This window comes from Glycine soja, chromosome 7, assembly GCF_004193775.1.
Source record: "Glycine soja cultivar W05 chromosome 7, ASM419377v2, whole genome shotgun sequence".
Classification (NCBI taxonomy): Eukaryota; Viridiplantae; Streptophyta; class Magnoliopsida; order Fabales; family Fabaceae; genus Glycine; species Glycine soja.
This window is the reverse complement of record NC_041008.1, coordinates 14788078-14809792: the sequence shown is the minus strand read 5'-3', so window position 1 is coordinate 14809792 and position 21715 is coordinate 14788078. Positions and strand designations below refer to the sequence as shown.

The 21715-nt window shown below is 34.0% G+C and overlaps 1 long non-coding RNA gene across 4 annotated transcripts; it reads left to right on the top strand.

Moving 5' to 3' along the window:
- Positions 1–1946: 1946 nt before the first annotated feature.
- On the top strand, positions 1947–5504 carry LOC114417671. Of its 4 annotated transcripts, none has more exons than XR_003667875.1 (7): positions 1947–2578; positions 2759–2852; positions 3239–3329; positions 3472–3587; positions 3704–3798; positions 3904–3985; positions 4429–5504. It is a non-coding gene; the product is annotated as an uncharacterized LOC114417671 (long non-coding RNA). The 4 variants fall into 4 exon arrangements; XR_003667873.1 differs by having other exon boundaries at positions 1948–2585; positions 3714–3798; XR_003667874.1 differs by having other exon boundaries at positions 1948–2585; positions 4435–5504.
- The last annotated feature ends 16211 nt before the right edge of the window (positions 5505–21715 follow it).

Here is a 21715-nt window from a genome sequence, read left to right as displayed (position 1 = left end):
CCAGTACCCTCCCACACCATGCTTCACTACCATTACCATTTTGGTCATATGCCTTACAAACTACTGCTTACCTTATAAATTATATGCCCACACTAGTACTTAAAATGAAATCCCCATTTGAAATTTTATTTTAAGAACCCACCAAAGTACTCCAAATTACGTGTCTTTGGTTGTCTTTGTTTCCCATGGCTAGCACCATAACCACCAACAAGCTTCAATCCAAATCCCAACCCTGTATCTTTATTGGATATAGCAAAGTGCTTACCTCTATTTTCATCCACTCTCACAAAAGACCTACACCTTACGTCATGTTTATTTCGTAGAAAACACATTTCCTTACTCCACAACAACAACCATGTCACTCTTCCCCCAATCTTAATTCCCATCCATCAATCTCCTCATCTAGTTTTCCTAATCTTCCGTAGCCAATAACCATCGTTCACACTATGCCAACCAATCCTCAATTTCCGCACATAATTGATACAGATAAATTTTCTCAAACAATTGATGCGAATCAAATCTCGCAACAATCCACCAATCCTATTCCTTTATTCCAATGTTCCATCGACCAACCTTCACCATCCAATGCAAATCAACATTTAAATCCCACAATTGAAGTTAATGTCCCAAATTCCCACGACAATCTCCAGCGTCATCATTACATGGCCATAACAATTCCATTAATTCCCATTCACACCCCCCACAACATATCTTCAACCCCAAAATACAACTTCAATTTTTGAAACTCAAATGCCCTTAAATCCTACTAATATTGAGTCACCAGATTGCAACTTGCACATCTCTTCCTCTAATAATTTTCTTGCTGAAGAATCACAACCACATCCCACCCATCCAATGGTAACCCGATCCTGAAATATAATTTTTAAACCGAAACAAATCCATGTAGCTTCAAAATTTCCAATACTAGAACCAGTTAAGCCCTCATGCCTCACTAAGGCTCTCAAAATTCCTGAATGGAAAGTTGTCATGTCAGACAAATTCACAACATTCTTGGCTAATGGAACATGGACTCTAGTTCCAAAACAAAATCACTTCAATATCATTGGTAGTAAATGGGTTTACCACATCAAACGCAACACAAATGGCTCCATTGCTCGTTACAAGGTACGCTTAGTGGCCAAATGGTTTCATCAACGTCCAGGGATTAACTATATTGATACATTCATTCAGTCATCAAGCCACATGTGATCAAGTTGGTTCTATGAGTGTCTCTCTCCAAATGTTGGCCTCTTATTCAAATGGATGTCAATAATGCCTTTCTTCATGGAAATATTGAGGAGGACATATACATGTCTCAACCACCAGGATTTATTCATCCTCAACTCCTTGATCATGTTTGCAAGTTTCAAAAAGCACTCTATGGCCTTAAACAGGCTCCTCGAGACAGGTTTCAAGCTTTGAAACAATGCATGATTAGCATTGGATTCACAAACTCCAAGTTTGATGCATCTCTATTTGTTTACAAGCATGACCTCGTGTTGGCCTACTTTCTTGTTTATGTTGATGATCTTCTGCTCACAGGTAATGATCCTAAATTCATTCAAGTCCTCTCTTGCAGCTAAGTTCTCTCTCATAGACCTTGGAGAACCTAGTCATTTTCTTGGGCTTGAGTTGGTCCCTACACAGAATGGTCTCTTCCTCACCCACTACTACAAAAATAGCTTTTTACAACATCCATTCTACAACGGTTGTATGAGAACCGCTTTAGAAAGTGGCACGGTGGCATTTTTGTAATTATTGTAAGGATTAGAGCATTTTACGACATACATTCTAAGACGGTTATTGAAAACCGCCTTAGAATGTTATATATAATTAAATTTACGGCGGGTTTTAGTAAAAACCTGTCGTAATTCGAAAAAAAAAAAGCAAACGCACAGCAGCGTCCTCCCACATTCTCCTTTCGCATTGAACCCTAACTAGTTCTTGAACCTTCCTCAGCTGACCCTCTCACTCTCACGCTCTCATACTGATTCGCTCACTCGCTCCAAGTCCTGCTCCCGCCCCGCCACCTCCGACCTTGCTCCCTCCCCCGCCGCCGCTCCTGCGTCGTCCGCCCCCGCAGCACCCTCTCCGATCTCTTCACCCGCGATGACACCAGGAAAACAAAACATTCTCACTCTACGTGTACAAAGCCTTCACAGCACGTGAGGAAGGAGGTCTTGGAAAGAAGGGAGGGAGTGGGAGAGGAGGGTGAGATCGTGGTCAGTGAGGGACATTCGTTTGAGGTGGAGTTTGTTGAGGGAGGAGTGGTAATATTGGGAGAGTGCGGTGACCCAGGGGGTGAAGTAGGCCCCCATTTCAGGGGCATGAGGTCGAAGTCAACGAAGCATGGCTCGCCCTTGATGGTCATGGACCGGACGCGGGGGAATCGGCTGGTGGTGCTACGGGGGGATACGGCGTAGCAGTTTCCGATGAAGAGCTTTGTGCGGGTGAGGGCCTCGGCGCGGTAGCAGGACATGCAGACCAGTGAGGCGGCATTGCAGTCATGCCGGGAGGTAAGGAAGTGGAGCACGCTTTCCAGGACGTTCTCCAGGACCTGGTCCGGCAGAGGGGAGAGGTAATAAGTAAGTTTTGCTATTTTCCCTCTTTGAATTTCAGATGCCTTTAAAGTAGCAACCTCTTTAGTCATTTTGTTTACCTTTATTCTGTTTTACAATTTTTTTGTTTACCTTTTCTTCTACGCAAATGTTTGCTTGATACATGTTTTTGCTTCCATTCAATCTATGACTTTCACAAGGTTTGAAGAGCTGACTGCAACCTATGAAAGTGGAGAGTTACATCCTGGTTACCTTAAACTAGCATTGGCAAAGTCGTTGAATAAAATTCTGGAGGTGATGATTTATGATTATGTTTGTGTTGTATTTTTGCTTCCAGGTTTTAAAAGCACAATTTCAATTATGTATACTAGGTTGTAGTGTTATTAGTTTTGCATTGAAACAGGGCATTAGAAGGCTAAAGAGATATTGAAAAGGGTCAAGATGAGCTTTGTTTCAAATTAGTAAAATACATATAACAATCACTTGGGTTGGGTTTTTTACACTCTAAATTTGTTTTTGTTTGCAAGCTTACAGAGTCACCAAGTAATATGTTGATTAAGGACTTCAAGCTAATTTCTTTCTTTGCCAATCAGCCGTAGAATTTTCACGTTGAGATTATGCACTTTTGGACTTATGAAATGTGAATTGACTTGATTTATGTTTGCTTACTTTTTATGTAGTTATGCTTTTTCTTTGCATATAGAATTTTTCCCAACTATGCAAATGAAGCCAAACCCTCAATGTTCAAATGTAGCTTGTTTGGAAAGACAAGTAAGTTGTTTATGTTTGAAAAATTTTAAAATAATGGCAGGAAAGTCGTTTACAAATTACAACCATGTCCTAATTACACAATTTTGATGTCATCAATTAATTCATTGTTCCTTCCAACTATGAAATTATACATGTTATGCAGGAAGAGTACATGCTTGCAAAACCAGCAAGAGATGCTGCAGCCAAAGCAAAAATGGAAGTTGAAGCACCATCAACTGAGGAAGTGCCACTTCATGAAGAAATTGAATGGAATATAAGGTGTTTAATGATCTTGTTCTTGTTCATTTGCATGTGTGTGAGAGAAGATTCAAAACACTTATCAGTTGAAATAGATTTAATCCCTGATTTACTTGGTTGCAATCATTTATGCAAAGGACCAAATAGCACGGTTATCAGCTTGGAGTATCCTTGTGCACTGTGACTCCTATCAGCTTGCTCTTGGGACTATATGCTCCGCTCTGCTCATAAGGTGTGTTGATGTAACCTTTTTCTTTTTTTAATAGCCGTGCTTATTTGTTTACTTATTTGGTCCCTCTTGATGAAAAAAAATATTTGCATTCCATGGGTCAAGTAGGTGGGTAGCAGGAGACTTTGCTAGGAATGGGCCATGAGATACATTCCCAATCCACTCACTTGAAGTTATCGATAGCTAACAAGTGAGATCTATTGTCTCTATAATAATTAATGAATTAATTAATATATTCAAGATTATAAAGTTAATTTCATTAATATTTTTTTATACTTTATTTATATTTTCAATTTTGAATTCTTAGGACTAACATAGTTAAGAATTTAAGATAATAATATGTTGTCTAAAATTATTAGAATACAATAGAGATATCTCATTTTGACACATTTTTATTGGACATTTTTACCTTTGATTTTTATTAAGTAATTGCTATATAATTAACTGCTCACTGTGGAAAAATAGAAATAATTATTTATTATTTTACTTTTATCATAAAAATTAATGATTATTTTTTCACTATAAAATTAATCCAAACAATACGGTTGATTTTTACTATCAAAATGAATTCCTATATTTGATTCATGCACATCATATTGATAGGCTTGTTTGCATAATATTTAATAATTAAAGTAGCAGGCTCAATTAACCCTGGAGAAGCTGCTTCTCCTGCCAGTCCTGGAGAAACTGTTGAAGTTTTGGGTAAATTTCCTATCTTTTGTCATCAATCTTGTTTGCCTCATCTGCACGTCTTTTTTTATCTTATTGCTCGTGTGATAAATTCAACAAAGCTTCTTTCTTTCTGCACTGAGTTTATTTCTTTAATTCTAATTTTGAGTTAATGGCAGTAATTAGTAAAGAAACATGTTTCTTTTTTAAATATTAATTACTATAACTATTTTAATGGAGTAATTTTCTTGTTTTACACAAAAGCATTTATCTTTATCAGCTCAATAAAATTAAATAACTTTAAATTTTATTTAGAACCACTGTATTTTTAGAACCGTAAAGTTAAACACATTTTAAAACTATTTTGTAATGTAAAGTTAAAGTTATAATTAGAATTGGGCCACGTATCCATGAATATAACAACCACTATTCACCCTGAACATTAAGTCCATGTTCCATATAGTTGCTCCAAAGTCCAATAGTTGATGGCACAAAATGTTTTTGTGGTGCATGTAAGTTATCGTTTTTAAATTTTTGGTTTCTCCAAATTTATTTTTCTAATCTTAATCTTTATATGTTGGCATTTTTCTAATTTAGTTGTTTTAAAATTTCGATTTTTTATTTACAGTTCCAAAAGTTTTTAAATTTTCAATGTAAGTTATCGTTTTTAAATTTCAATGTAAGTTTATTTTGATGGAAAATAGAGTTTTCTTAAAATTAACTCTTGTAAACGCACATGGGAAGATTTAAGTTGAGTTATCGACATATCGTAAAGTGTGCAGCGAAATTAATCAAATTAGGTGCTTGTCCTTTGTGATATCTGTCTATCCTTTGTGATACCTGCAGCGAAATTTTTCTTATTAATCAAAATTTTAAAATAGAAATATCATACGCTATACGCGGATTACTATCAAGTTTACTACCTAAGTTGAAATAATAGTGACTTGATACAAATTTCTTGGTTTAAAAATATATAACATAAAAACTTAAATCAAAAAACATTTTATTATATATAATATCATTTTAAATATAATATCATATGTCTGATAAAATATTATTTATCAAATTAAAATTCATCATTAATACATAATTATTTAAAACTCTCACTCTTATATATTTAAGAATATAAAACACTGACTGAAATTGTAATAGCCTAAAACATAACTTAAATTAGATTATAAAATATAACATATTTAATTTTTAAAACTCAAACCTATTATATTAAAATTAACGTATGTGTGTTAATTTACGTATAATTTATTTAACACAGACACAAATCCATATTTGTTCAAATTACGTATAATTTATTTAATTAAGTGATTATGTGTGTTAATTACGATAAACGGACAGAAAATATAGTAAGTAAAAATTAAAAACTAGTATCACTACATATAATATTTTCTAGTCTGTGATGATTTTCTAGTGTTAATTACCAACAAGCATATGTGTGTTAATTACGTATAATATTTTTTAGTCTGAGATGATTTTTCAATGTAAAAATTGGATAATCTAGTATCATTACGGTTAAAAATAATGCATTCTGCACCATCAGTTCAAGTTATTGAGAGGATAATTTTTTAACTTTCAAAACTATGGATCTTGAGAAGGTCTTTGCTGCTTATAATCCTGTAATGGGAACAAAAAGAAATTTATGACCCCAAGGAAGACAATGAATTCAAAACTCCTAAACAATTTCATGTTACTAGAAATTCAAAACTAGAACATGTGAGGTGTCACTCCAAACAAGGAAAACAGTCTTCAGTTTGAGCACACTCACAAGTAGCACCCAATACCGATCCAGACTTCTTAAAGGACATTAGTCAAGCAGTTGACAAGTTCAAAACCCCATTTCACTAATGCCACAATACCCATCCAAAAACAAAATATATGAACTCAATCCTACATTTTAACACAAAAAGTCTATATGATCAAGTATCAAAGGAAGGTCAGCCAAGGTGGCATCTGCTCACTACTGACTGGAGTATTTTTGTTAGCCAAAAGAATCTTGTTTCTGGAGATGCTGTTCTCTTTCTTAGGTGTGTATATGTGAGTGTGTTCAAGTAGGATTTTGTTTTAAGAATATAATAAACATTGATAGTGTAAGGAATTCTTATATCGTGTCATAGTGTCACTTAATTTCAAACCGCTAGCCATGTATAGTATAAGTTTGTTTGATTTTCAAAATAACTACCTTAAAAGTCATACAAAAGGATGATTTCTGATTAACAGTGTAAATATTTTTACACTAACTGTTCATATCTATTAAACTCTTGTTTTAATTGGTATTGATATGTATGTTCTTTCTATATTGTTTTAGGAATCAATGTTATGTTATCTATTAAACTCTTTATTGATTATTAATATTAAGTAAACTTCTTGTCATAGTAACTAAAATACCAATTAGCATGAGAAATTCGTAGGGGAAACAAAAAAACTTGTAGGTTGCTGGCATTTACGGAAGTAGCATCTTAAATATGTATGTTCTTTCTTGTATTGTTTCATGCATGAAGTTTTTAGATTATGATTTGTCATCAAACCCATAATTGTATTTTAATGTCTGATAATTTTAGTGCGTACTAAGTTGGATATTAATTTTAGTACCTCAATATCAATTTTAATGTTTTATAATTTGTCACTCTCGATGTCTTTTTTAAGACGGTTATTACGAAATAACCGTCTTTGAAAGGTTTTTGATTTTCAAATTCAAAGACGATTATTATGAAATAATCGTCTTTGAGTGTAAATGTTGACACAACATACAAAGACGGTTATTAGCTAATAACCGTCTTTGAAAGGTTCGTACATTTAAAGACGGTTATTATAATAACCATCATGAAAATCAATTTCGTTTTAACGACGTTTTAAACAACGACGGTTGATAACCGTTGTTAAATGCACTTATTAACCGTCGTAAAAAATCCTTTTTTTAATAGTGACCCAACATCATTATATTTGTGACATTCTCCATAAACACAACATGCATGATGCGAAACTTGTCTCCACACCAATGTCTACCTCGGTTAATCTTGCTGAATGTGGTGACATGCCTTCTTGTGATGCTCATGAATATTGTCAACTTGTTAGCTCACCACAATATCTTTCATTATATGCATGCTCCAAACACAGTTCAGATGCAGGTCACAAAACGTCTTCTTCACTACCTCAAGGGTACCTTGGATTATGGCCTCCATCTTTATCAATCATCAAATCTTCACCAACGAGCATTTTGTGATTCTGATTAAGGTGGTGATTCCATTGACATAAAATCGAATGCCATATGCATCATTTACCTGAGACCCAATGCTATATCTTGGTCCTGTAAGAAACAAAAAATAGTTGCCAAATCATCCATAGAGGCAGATTATCGCACCATTGGTTCTTTGGCTACGAAGTTAGTGATTACATGTTAGAAACATCTAATGAAGTTAAATCATGGTGATTTCTTCCATTGATTTAGACCAAGTTTACTGTGCATGCTACATGTTTGAAAAATATCCCAAAAAATCTAAATTCTTTACTTTTCTATTTTATTTTTATGCAATTGTATTTTAATTTGGTTACTTTCAATTTCTCAATATTTATAGTCTATAAATCTTACTTTTAACTATCCAATTATCAAACAAGTCCTTGTGACAATAACATTACTCACTACTTTGTTACTTAATCAATTTGATACTCTTGCCAAAATTCCAACAATATCCCTAGTCCTTCATATACTTCATCACTTGACACCATACTCCCAAGACTTCCATCATTAAGCCCTTGTCGCTCATTCCTTAGCTTGTCAAGCTATGTTTTCCACTATAGACAACGTATCACTGCATGTTCCTTTCTTAACATTACTTACAATTTACTTTACTTATAATCATTTGGCCTCACCACCAAGCACTAATACTAGGTAAAACATTCCAATCTCATAAATAATAATTTGGTCTCAAATTCGATGAGCACCAATACCTATCCAAGGTCTTCATCTTACACTACAGGAATATCTTTGGTCTCAACTTCTTTGAGCACCAATTCGAAGTAATAATCTTTGTCTCACATTACAAATATATCTCTGGTCTTAGTACCTCTAAGCGCTAGTACAAGGTATTTATCTCTGCCTCAATGAGCAAAGATTTATCATCTTAGTATTTAAAACATATAATTATAACAGCAATACAGTAAAATAATATAATACTCATTTATGAAGATACAACAGTTTATATATCAAATTAATAAAATAACTTCTTTTAAGTATACTTGAAAATGTTTTATAATTATTCTAATAAATTATTTTAAATACTTAATTTTAAATCATGTTATTCAATTATATTTTTCATTTTTATCATAATTCTTAATTTTTTTAATTCAAGAAACCTAGTCACTTTTGTCTAAACTTAATCAAATTATGGAAATTAAGATCTAATTCTTTTATCGTATTATGATAATCAAATTTTATTAATAGGAACATGATTATAATTTTTATCCTAAGTTTCAACTATTAAACTCCCCTTTTATCTTTTAGATTAAAAATTTGTGCGTGGGTCTACACATGAAACCAATAACCATTTACTAGTGTAGAAAATTATCTATTTAGAAGCAAACCTTTTTTTAGCCTACCAACATTATTTGGGTCTAAGTTTTAAGTTTTTAAAATCAAAACCAAAAACTTTCAAAAACATCTCAACAACACATGAAGATCATTCAAGTTGCACCAAAATTTTCCATTTTTGGTTCAAGATTTTTAATTTGATATGTACTTAGTGAAATTGGTTCTTTATTTTCCATTTGTACGACAATTATGTTCTAGCATACTACTTAATAACAATTTAGTCTATGAATTTTTCAACTTAATGTCAAATTGATCCTTAAACATTATTCTTTTTGGACTAAAATATAAGAAAAAAATATTCTTTGTGTGATGGACTAAAATATAAGCAAATTTTAACTAATTATCCCCTATTTAATGATATCATCTCCAAAATATCCTTCATTAATTAGAGTTTAATTTTCAACAACTTTCTCTTTTTTTGTCATATGCAATTAAATGTAAATGGTACTTTAGGAAATGAATTAAATTTCTTAATGGGTGTGAATCAATTTTCTCTCTCTTAAATTTTAGTATGAAGGGAATACAACTTAATGACAAAGTAATCTCATAAAAACTTCACTGTATAACATAATTGTCATATCTTTTATACCTTTAGGAACAAAATTAGAACTTTTATTCTTTTAGGGACTAAATTGTCATCGACTTACACATGCAATGACTAAAATGTTCATTTACCCAAAACAAGTATTATCTCTCTTCATATATATAAGAAAAAAATGAGAAAATTCTTGTATTCCTAAATATAAGAAACATATGACCACTATTAAATGCATTAATTGTTAATTTTATTCTATATCCTTTTTTATTATAAAAATTATTAATGAGATAAGTCATACTCATTAGTGAAAAAATTTATCCCTTAAAAATGAGTAGTGTCATTAAATATAACAATCACTTAAATCATTTAATTAAATGGGTATTTTAGAGAAAAAATTAAATCTATGATATTATTAATTAAATTTAACCAACTTAAATACTTTTATGAGTTTTGATGAATTATATATTTGTTATATTTACAATTTACAACAACTTTTTAAAACCTAAAAAAAATAATATGAAACTAAAAATTCAAAACATAAATTGCATTAAATTTTTAATAATTTTCAAACTTAGATAGAAAACTATTATAGTTCAGTTACCCTTGATCTCGATCTCGATCTTTCTCCAACCCCGTCTAACACCTAATCCTAAATTGGTAAACCCTAATCCCAAATTTCCTTATCCTTCATAGTTATTTCTGTTAATGATTCCAAGCATAGTTATTAAACTTGGTTCGGACCAGTTTGGTTAACCCATTGGCCATGAACTAGGCACCCAACTGGTTTGAGCCACTAATTGGATTGGAAATGCACATGACCTAGTCAACTCGATGGGTCATGCATTTTAGATTATTTTTTTTAATCATGGTGTAAAGGGTGTGACATATTTTTTAAAAGAAGACAAGGTTTTTATCTTTGTGAACACGAAGCCTCTTTTGTATGTACACTTGAACATACATTAGTCCAAATAGATTACTGAGGGAATGTAAGATGATGCTATTGTCTAAGAGAACAACACATATAACATTAATCTAACAATCCAACCATATTTTAATGTTTCCTAATATAGGCAAAACGGTCTTTAGATAAAGGCTTAGTAAAAATATCAGCCCATTGATTATTTGTGTTTACGAACTTCATATCAAAAACACCTTATAATCATGAATAAAATGACATCTTATTTCATTATGCTTATCCTTTGAATGTTGTATGGGATTTTTAAATAGATTGTTTGAACTAGTACTGTCGGAATATACAAGTATATTGTTCTCACAAAACTAGAGTAATCTTAGCTGATACTTTACCCATAATAGTTGTGAGTAACAACTTGCAGTGGACACATACTTAGCTTCTATTGTAGACAAAGCAATGGAGTTTTGCTTCTTGCATGCCCAAGATATCATACATGGTCCAATATAATGACATCCACCACTTGTGCATTTTCTTTCAATTTTATCCCCTGCATAGTCTGCATCACAATATCCTACTAACCCAAAATCTTCATCTTTCTTATAAAACAAACTTTGGTTAGTGGTACTTACTAGATAACCTAGGATCCTCCTAACAGCTTTAAGATGGGACTCTTGATTATCATACTGAAATCTACCACACAACATGCACTACATGTACATAATATAAGGTCTACCAGCAATCAGATACATAAGTGAGTCAATCATACCTTTGTAGATCTTATAATCTTCTAGTTTTCTTTATTCGTTTTTGCTTAAAGGATTGGAAGCATGCATAGAGGTTTTCATTGGCATAGCACCTTCAACCATAAACTTCTTCAGAAGTTCTTTAGTGTATTTCTGTTGATGAATATATATTCCTTTGTTGTCTTGCTTGATCTAAAGACTTAGAAAGAACTTAAGTTCTCCCATCATGCTTATTTCAGACTCACTCTTCATCAGATAAAAGAAACCCTTGCACAAAGACTTAGTAATAGCTTCAAAAATAATATATCTAGATACATTTGAACTATAATGAAATCCTTTCCAACTTCTCTTTTGAAAAGAGTTGTATCTACTTTGTCTCTCATAAAACCATTTTCTAGAAGAAAAGAACTCAATCGGTCATACCAAGTATGAGGTGTCTGCTTCAGACCATACAAAGCCTTTTTAAGTTTTAAAACATGATATGGAAAAGTATGATCTTCAAAACCAGGAGGTTGTTTGACATACACTTCCTCTTCAATAAAGCCATTTAAGAAAGTGCTTTTAACATCCATTTGAAATATCTTTATCTTTTTATGAGCAGCAAATGCAAGCATTATTCTTATAGCTTCAATTCTAGCAACAAAAGCAAAAGTTTTTATGAAATCTATACGTTCTTGTTGGTGATAACCTTGAGATACTTGCCTAGCTTTGTTTATTATCACTTTACCTTATTCATCCAATTTATTTATGAACACTCATTTTGTTCCAACGATTCTCTTGTTTTTGGGCTTGGGAACAAGTGTCCAAACATCATTTTTGGTGAACTGGTGAAGTTATTCTTCCATTTCAATGATCCAATCATCATTTGTCTATGCTTTATCTATCTTTTTGGTTCTATTTCTAACATGAAGACATAAGATGCAAGATCTTTGAATAATGATTAGGTTCTAACTCCTAGCTAAGGTTTCTGCTCACCCTCAGACCGGGCATCTCATAGAAAAATCTTGTCTAATAAATAGCAGAAATTGTATACTAAGGTTGCTTACTTCTTTTGGATTTACAACCTAGCTAGCCTCAAGGTTCTTAAAGAAGAGGAATATGGTCAATTGGTCATCATGTACTACAACAACATCTAGACAACACGTTATACTGTGTTTATGATTTTGTTATCAAATGGTGATCCACTTGCATTTTACTCTCTAAACTCTAAAGTGAACTCTGCACTCTAGAGGTTCTTTTTCTGACTAGAAGATATACTGATATATGAAGAGGGGAAAAGGACATTAGAGGGAAATGTAAGAATGAAACTATTGCCTGTTTGATACTATGCCATTCAAATCAAACTAAATCTAAATAGGCAGTTGAAAATGCCAGAACAAGGAAAAATGAGGGAGCATACCTTTATTAGATATGAGATCTCAAATTCAGTCACATCATCAAGGAAGAAGAACCTAACAGATTATAGGGGGGAAATGGAAAAGGCAAAATAAATCAAGATTTAATATATGTAAATAGTACCTTTCACATTACTTGAATTCATGCATGCATACACAGAAAATAAAGTTACTTACAATCATAGTGCAACCACAGTCGCTGGGACATTCAGCAAGAACATCTTTAAATAGTCAACAGACAGGGCACTGTAAACCTGTAAAAAGGTTGTCATTTAGAAAGCAATAATAAAGTACAGTACATAATCTCGGTGATTTACTATCAAAGTGAAGAGCAAACCTGTAAAACTTGATTTACTGGCAACTTGATAATAGCATAAGAATGAACATACTAACACATACCTTTCTACTATGAAGACTGCACCGTGGACCTTCAGCCACAATTTCATTCCCTTCCATCTAGAAAATACAGTACGTGTCATTAAACATTAAAAGGATTTAATAATGGCTCATACAGTACGTCCACTCTCATTGTATACTTCCTATGGCTCATACAATAGATCTTCATTGTAGCTTTAGACTGATATGCCTTGTTCCACTAGTTTTTCTTTCATGTTGTGATCGTGGACAACCGAAATCGGATCTGGTAGAATAATTAGGGAAAGAAATATGGATCAGCTAACTAGCATTGAACTGTGAAGAAATATATGTGGAAGTTATTTTGTTCATTATAAAGCAATCCTATTAGTGCCACTTAATTCTCATGTCTCAATTGGTTAAAGCGGCCATCTATAAACTAAATAATTGATTTGAGAAACAAAAGAAAAGTAGTAGTACTAGAATGCTCGAAACAAGTAAAGCATCATAGTGTACATGCATTTGTGTGTCAACAGTCAACAAGCAAACATACAGATTTAAATGCATACTTTGTGCCACCTGCTATATAATGATTTTTAATGTGTCATGGCATTTAAAGAATCAATGCATTATTTTTTAGAATTCTCTGACCATCATGCACTCTTCATTTTTTACATAACATAATATCAAACAGAAACACAGAACAAATTAACAAAAATAGTAAGGATGAGAAAACATCTCAAGAAATTGTCACTTAGTGAACATACCAATATGTTCAGTTTTGAGGATTGTCTTCAAGGAGTACCTTACCTTGAAGGTCAGCCCTAAACCTCTTCTATATTATCAATAGAAAAAGCCTACTTGCTTCTTCAACTTTTGGAGATCCAAAACATTAAATGACATCAAATATATGATAGGTTCAAAATTGGCTAAAACATTTAAAACATAAGGTTAAATCTACACCAGGTTGGACAACATAGTTTTTCATTAGAAGCTCAACAGATCTTTTTAGCAAAGGAGTTACAACATGAAGAACATGTACTATTATGATGTTGTTGTATCTGCAACCATTTAACCTTTTAGGCTTATAGTGAAATATAAAAAATAGAAAAAAGTGAAAACCTGTGGTTTGACACTAATGGAAGGGTAGCCCTCAAGATTCTGAGCTTAGTGACCCTTCACTACTTTGAGAATGCCCTCTCCATGCATGTTGTACTTGAGATGCAAACTGCAAGTTCCACAAAACATATTCTATAGATGGCCTATCTGCTAGCTCTTTAACCAAGCACCTCACATAAATCTCCATCATTGTCTTCAATGATTGATCCAACCATGCCTTGCGAAATGTTGGATCAACAACACTCCTCCTACCCTCTTCATCAGCTCCTAAGCTTGCTTGCAATTGCCTCATTATGCAATTAACAGAAGTAGGGTCATACAATTTTACATGGTTTATATTGAATATGGATAATGAAAACTAACATTATCTTGCAATACAAACATTAATTTATGATATTAGAGATCCTACATCGACTTATGATAATGTCAAATTAAAGTATGTAAGTTGAGGGCAACTTTTTTTTGTAGTGTTAAGTTAAGCCCAAATCAAAATTCTAAGATATGGTCTCAGACTATCAAATAATTTCTTGATCATTTAGGCATTTACTTCGATACCATGAGGATGCAAATATGGATATGAAGAGTGCTTAATCCAATATCCTTATCCATTCGTATTTCCTGTAATTCTATCTTATATATTCCTGCTTGGAGTGTGAGGAAAAGTTTTTTGACATTTAATTAGTTAATTAATCTCTTTGGTGATAATATGTCCATATATAATAAATTAGTTTTGTATTGTGACTGCATGATCAAATTAGTTTTGTGATGTAGTCTATTGTACCAGTCAATGAGAGGAAATAAAACCACTGATTTTGTATGAACTTAGTTATAAAGCAATATTCCTCTATATTCAAGATAATTTGAGACATTGTAGCATACCTTCCCATAAGAATCTTCACCCATTAAAGAAGCTGTGTCAAAATAGTTGTAGCTGATTCAATCTCTTCCAATGAGAAACTTGGATAAGTTGGCAGGCCAACTGCTCCCAAGTTCTTTGTTTGAGATATATACCTTTTTAAGTACAGGAAAAAGACATGTTTGTCAATCTATATTTAATATAGAATTATACAGAGAAATATATGAATGACTTATTATTCTTCCCATATGATCCTGTCTAGAAATATTTTCCAATCATTTTTGGACTTCATTAATAAAGAAAGATTCTAATAAATTGTTTAGTTGCAAATAAACTTATGTTTCTTTTATCAAATTTAAACAAATATGATGTCCTTGTATGTATAGTTTAGAAATGGGAAACTGTTTCCATTCAAGTATTAAATTTTAATATATTAAAACAACTTTTGTCGATCAATTAGGTACAGAACTGCTGTAGCAAGCTAGAGATAGAGTGCAAACTTATAATTCCAAGAAAGTAAGTTCCTACTGCTAACTCACATACTTTTCTTGTTTTAGTGAATGTTCTGCATGTTGTGGATGAAGAAATGTATAGAATTGGACAAGGTAGTTTGATCATGCACCGGCTAGATATTTTAATATTGACAACCCCATCAAAGTTTAGCTGAAGATAATTAGAGTTGTGTGTTGAAATGTGGTCCTTCCCCATTTTTGTTGACTATAAGAGGTCCAATCTCAACAACTGCACCATACCCAATAGAGGAGCATATATGTCCTTCCAAGCAAACAAATTAATCAAATGAAATGATATCGAGATAATAGGATCTCTAATCTAGCTATAATCTTACTTGTAAAGTGGAAAACTATGTAATAATATCAGAATGGTGGTTGACATGTGACAGGCTTGATAGCAAACAATCACACACCTCCATTGAGCCAGAGAAGGAGAGGCTTCTTTGATGGTTCAGATTCAGCTTCATATAAGTAGAGTTGTGGCAGAGTGAAGGACCAAGGTATGACAAGGTTGCAACGGAGTGAAGGACCCAAGCAGGAAGATGTTGGACGCTGACCTGCATATAATTAGAGTTGCACAACAAAAACACTGATCCTATATTGGGACCAATACAAAATGCAACCCAAAACCAGTGCACAGTAATAACGTAAACAAGTCACATAATCATGTAACGATATCGAATTAAAAGTCATGAGCAGACATAATGATGTGTCTTAATGAATGAAAATTTTACGTTACAAAGGTTCTTAATGTTCCTATGTCATCTAAATTTGTCTAATTTACATCCATTTTCCAACTTGTAGAAAATAGGCTACCCATTTCTTGCGTAGTGTCGTCATGGTGTCAGTGTCTATTGGTGTTCCATCAGAAAAAAAACTTCAAAGGGGAAGAAAATTAAATTTAGTTAGTACATCAACCATTTAGGTATGATTTCATACTACACAAATTCATTTGTTAGTCTAATAGAGGACATACATTGTGGAGTTCAATTTTCAAACCACCGCTGACGATGCACTATATCCAATGCATCACATAATATCCACACTCATACGCTTCAGGTTGTACATGGCTCTACATGCAATATAAACGCTCAATAAATGCTGGGTCATTCCAATTGAAACATAAGACTTTTTTCAAATTTTCAAAAATACAGGGATTACGACATACCTTAGCCTCAACCCGTTGAGGTGGAGGTGGAGGTGCATTATCCTTGCCTTGGAAATTACTACATATTTTATTCATTGCATTAAGTTTGACAATAACTAAAACGTAGTTAACATGTAATGTTTTGACTAGTAAACTACAACTAATGACCAATGTTAAATTGAATAAGGTTGCGAAGTACTTGTTCACTACAAACTTAATGTGAACATCAGGCTTTCTCCGTACAGAACAGAACCTTACTACAATGTTCTCTAGTGGACACAACACAAGAAGTTGCCAATGTGCCCTGAAGTCAACAACATGAAATTCACCATCAAACTAATGCAAACTCATTGAGAACAACCACATGAATAGACTTATTGATTAAAGTAAGGTCCTAAGTAGACTTACCTCAAAGTCGTCCTTGTAACCAACTTTTTTAAGGTCTACTAAAGTAAATCCCATTTTGTCTTTACGCACACCTGTGTTTCCATTCGCCCACTTACATTTGAAAAAAGTTACTCTAAATTCACCGTAATCAACCTCCCAAATCTCTTCAATGACTCCATAGTAAGGCATGCAAGCTTCAATGGGATTATTGTCAACAGCACCACAAAAGTGATCCGATTGACCATCAACACTGACCCCGCTGTTCTACACACTACTTTTATCATCCTGGGACTTTGTGTAGAAAGAATACTGATTGATAGCATATCGCTTCCAAGTTGGAACATTCATATTTGGACCCATAGCTAGCAATCTTAATGTGTATGAAGCACTGTCATCGGTGAAGAATGTTTGTCTAAACCTGGATATGAAAGTTCTATTGTTCTCTTGCAACAACCTCATCATGTTCATTTTTGAGTTAATACGACTAACATGTTGTTTGTGAGCATCTATGTAAGGGATTACCTCAGTTGTGTTGTGTAATACATATAGATGAGCTTGTGCCAACTGTTGGCGATCCATGGCTACAACATTGAACCCCCGTGTGCCCCTACCTTGAATGGTGCAGTCATGATGACTTTGAGGAAGTCCCACTGGTGTAGCCGTTTCTATATATTGTGAATAAAACTCAATAGCTTCCTCAGCAACGTATCTTTCAACAATGCTAGCCTCTGGTTGATATGGATTTTTTGTATATCCTTTCAACACCTTCATGTAACGTTCAATTGGATACATCCATCATAAAAACACGGGCCCACACAACCGAATCTCACATACAAGATGAATAATTAAGTGAACCATGATGTCAAAAAATGATGGAGGAAAATACATTTTTAATTCACATAGGATAATGGCTGCCTCATTCTCCAAATCATCCAATTGTCTTGGGTCAATGACCTTACGACAAATTGCATTAAAGAAAAAACACAAGCGGGTGATCGCAACCCTTACTTTTTCAGGCAATATACCACGAACAGCCATTGGCAACAATTGTTGCATTAACACATGACAATCATGAGATTTCAAGCCAACCAACTTCAAATCATTAACTGACACAAGGCTCTTAATATTGGAAGAGTATCCTTGTGGGACTTTTACATTTTTAAGACAATGACAAAAAAATAATGTTCTCCTTAATTGACATTGTATAACATACTGGGGGCAAATAAGTTCGCCGACCTTGTGATTGCGGATGCAACTGTTCTCATATACCCATATCGACCAAATCCTGTCGACATTTCAGACCATCCTTTGTCTTGCCTTTGATGTTAAGAAGGGTGCCAAGTAAACTATCACAAACATTCTTCTCCACATGCATAACGTCGAGACAATGTCGAACATGTAGATTGGTCCAATAAGGAAGATCAAAGAACACTGACCTTTTCTTCCAAATGTTCTTGTTAGCATGATCCTTCCTTTGTGTCTTACCAAAAACAGTTACGATGTCTTTCACCCGATCATGCACTTCATGGGGAGCTAATGGTTCTAGGGCTTCCTCAGTCTCTTGGCTACCATTAAATGCTTTCTTTAATCGTCGATAGGGGTGATAATGTTTTAAAAACCTATGGTGCCGTGTATAAACTATCTTCTTCCCATGTTTAAGTTGGATGAAACTTGTGTTTTGCTCACAAATTGGACAAGCCTGATGACCTTTCACACTATATTTACTCAAATTCCAATAAGCTGGAAAGTCATTAATGGTACAAAATATCATTGCATGCAACCTGAAAGTCTCACCCTGATTTGCATCATAGACATCACTACCCATAACTTGCGCATGTTTTCAATCAAAGGAGTAAGGTACACTTCAATATCATTTCCTGGCTGTCTTGGACCCAATATCATAGACAACATAATGTATTTGCGCTTCATGCATAACGAAGGAGGAAGGTTGTAAATCATTAGCAACACAGGCCATGAACTGTGATTAGTGGACAAGTCACCAAATGGATTCATGCCATCCGAAGCAAGACCAAGTTGAAGGTTTCTTGGTTCGGCTCCAAATTCAGGATACAAGTGATCAATTGTCTTCCACTGTGGAGAATCAGCCGGATGTTGGAGAAGCCCATAATTTATTCTGCCAATTGCATGCCATTTAAGGTTAGAAGCATCGTTTGCAGTAACAAACAATCGCTTAAACCTTGGTATAATTGGAAGTTACCAACAAACCTTTGTTGGACAAGGGTTGGTTATGGCTACATCATCAGTGTATTCCCCGTCGTTTTGTTTGTATCGTGATACCCCACATGTTGGGCAATTCCATAATTCGACAATCTCTTTTCTGTAAAACACACAATCATTACGACAAGCATGAATCTTCTTGTACTCTATACCCATAGGACATAATATCTTCTTAGCCTCATAGTGAGTATTTGGTAACTTGTTATCATTGGGAAGCATATTCTTCAATAAGACAAGCAACTCAGTCATACTTTTGTCACTCAACATTTACACATTTGATGGTCAATAAAAGTAATTTAGTAGAGGGACCATAGTCGTTTTTGAAATCCAGGGGCCCCAATTTTAGATTAAAGAGTAAGGCGATGAAAATTGTCGATTTTATAAATTTGAAGAACAAAATTGCAAATTAACCTAAAACCATTAGTCAAATCCCATTGCAAACATTCCCATCTTAAAGATTCTCGAGAAACTAAAAATGTCTCTTGTGCAAAATGCACCCTAATAAAAAAGTACACTCAAGATGGAAAATACTAAAAAAAAAATGGAAAAAGGAACTTCGAAAACCCTGTAAAAAAAAAGTGAAGAACAAAGATGGAAAACCTTCAAAATATCAAAATGAAATTTCAAAACCAAAATTTCCAAAAGAATACAAAAAGAGAATAACCAAGCGCCACACTACATTTTCAAAATGAAATTTCCAAAAGCCCTTTAAAACAAGTGAAGAACAAAGATGAAAAACCTTGAAAAAATCAAAATGAAATTTCAAAACTGAAATTTCGATAAACACAAAATGAGAATAAATATAAAAAATTGTCTTGATTGGTTGTGAGTTTTAAAGTGTAAATGTGAGTTTTTGGTTTTCAGTTTTAAAATACATCTTCAAAACAGAAACATGTCTGACAAAAAATGGGTTGAGTTGGTTTTTCAAGATCTTTTCAAAACAGTTTTCACTTTCTTTTGAGAAGCAATATGTTTCTGATTTTATCTTTTAACCTAACACTCACTTCCCCTTCCCTTTCCATTTCATGGCGCTCAGGTACGCATCTTTCTCCGTCCCTCTATCATTATACACCATCATCGTCACTCACTGACGGTTGTTGTTGCTGTTGGTTGTCACAATCTGCTTCTGCTCGTCACCTCCAGTCGTCGTGCGCCACTCCTTGTCATGATCTGGTCGCTGCCTGCTGCTTCGTGTTGACGTTCTCTAATTCGAGCTTTATTTGTGGTTAGGTAGTCAATGGAGGATTCATTACTTGTGGTTGCCATGAGCATTACAGCTTCAGAGTCTGATCCTTCATCCTGTGCCAGATTTGCCTGATTCTTTGGCTTATTTTTAGCACCTTCTCCTTGCCAACAGTCTCGTGCATAGTGACCAAGTTTTTGACAGTTGTGGCATTTCACTTTCCTCTTATCAAACTTCCATTCCTTGCTGCCATTGGAGCTATCATTTTTCTTCTGTGATTGATCACTTTCTTTCCTTTAAAGAATTCACTGCCTGCATTATATCCTTGATCTTGGTGTTTCTTATTACTGCATGGCTTATTTCCCTTCCATGGCCCTTTCCCTTTTCCATTGTAGTTGGATCTTGCTTGAAGTGCCTATTCTTGATTGGATCTTCTCTCATTGATCCTCATTTCATGTGCCTCTAGGGAGTGCTGCAATTCTTCAATCTCCATGTCATCTAAGTTCCTTGACTCTTCAATTGCAACAGCCACATGATCAAATCGTGGTGGCAATGTTCTCAAGATCTTGTCTACCACTAGTTCCTCAGGGATCTTGTCGTTACACGACCTCATGGCATTAACCAGTTCTTGAATCCTATTAAAGTAATCTGAAATTGATTCTTTCTCTTCCATGCATAGTAATTCATATTGCCTTCTCAAAGTCTGTAGCTTCACTTTCTTGTTCTTTTCTCCATCACCATATGTTTTCATCAGAATCTCCCATGCTTCCTTAGAGGTAGAGGCCTTCGAGATCTTGTTGAAAATCTTTGAGTTCACACATTGGTAGATGAGAAATCGAGCTTTGCAGTCAAGTTTTTGCTTCTGTTTGAAATCCAATTGTTGCTCTTCAGTGGCTTTCCTTCCAGGATCTTCAAACCCAAATGTCACCACTTCAAATACATCTTGGAAGCCAAAGATTGCCAGCATCTTGACCTTCCAATCATCAAACAGTTTTCCATCGAAAACCGGTAAAGATCCTTGAATGATACTGTTTGAGCCAGCCATGTTGCACCTTGATCCTCCTTCACTTTCCTATACACAACTGCTATCTCAGAGGTTCCTCTACACCCGTTCTTGACTACCAAGAACCCCACTCAGCCACCACAATCACAGATATGATGGTGAAAACAATGAAGAATCACTCACAAATCACAGTTCTCACAAAAAGAATCTCAAGAAGAAGGGTTTCCCTCAGTTTTTTTGGTGTCAACAGAAGCTTGCTCTCCCTCT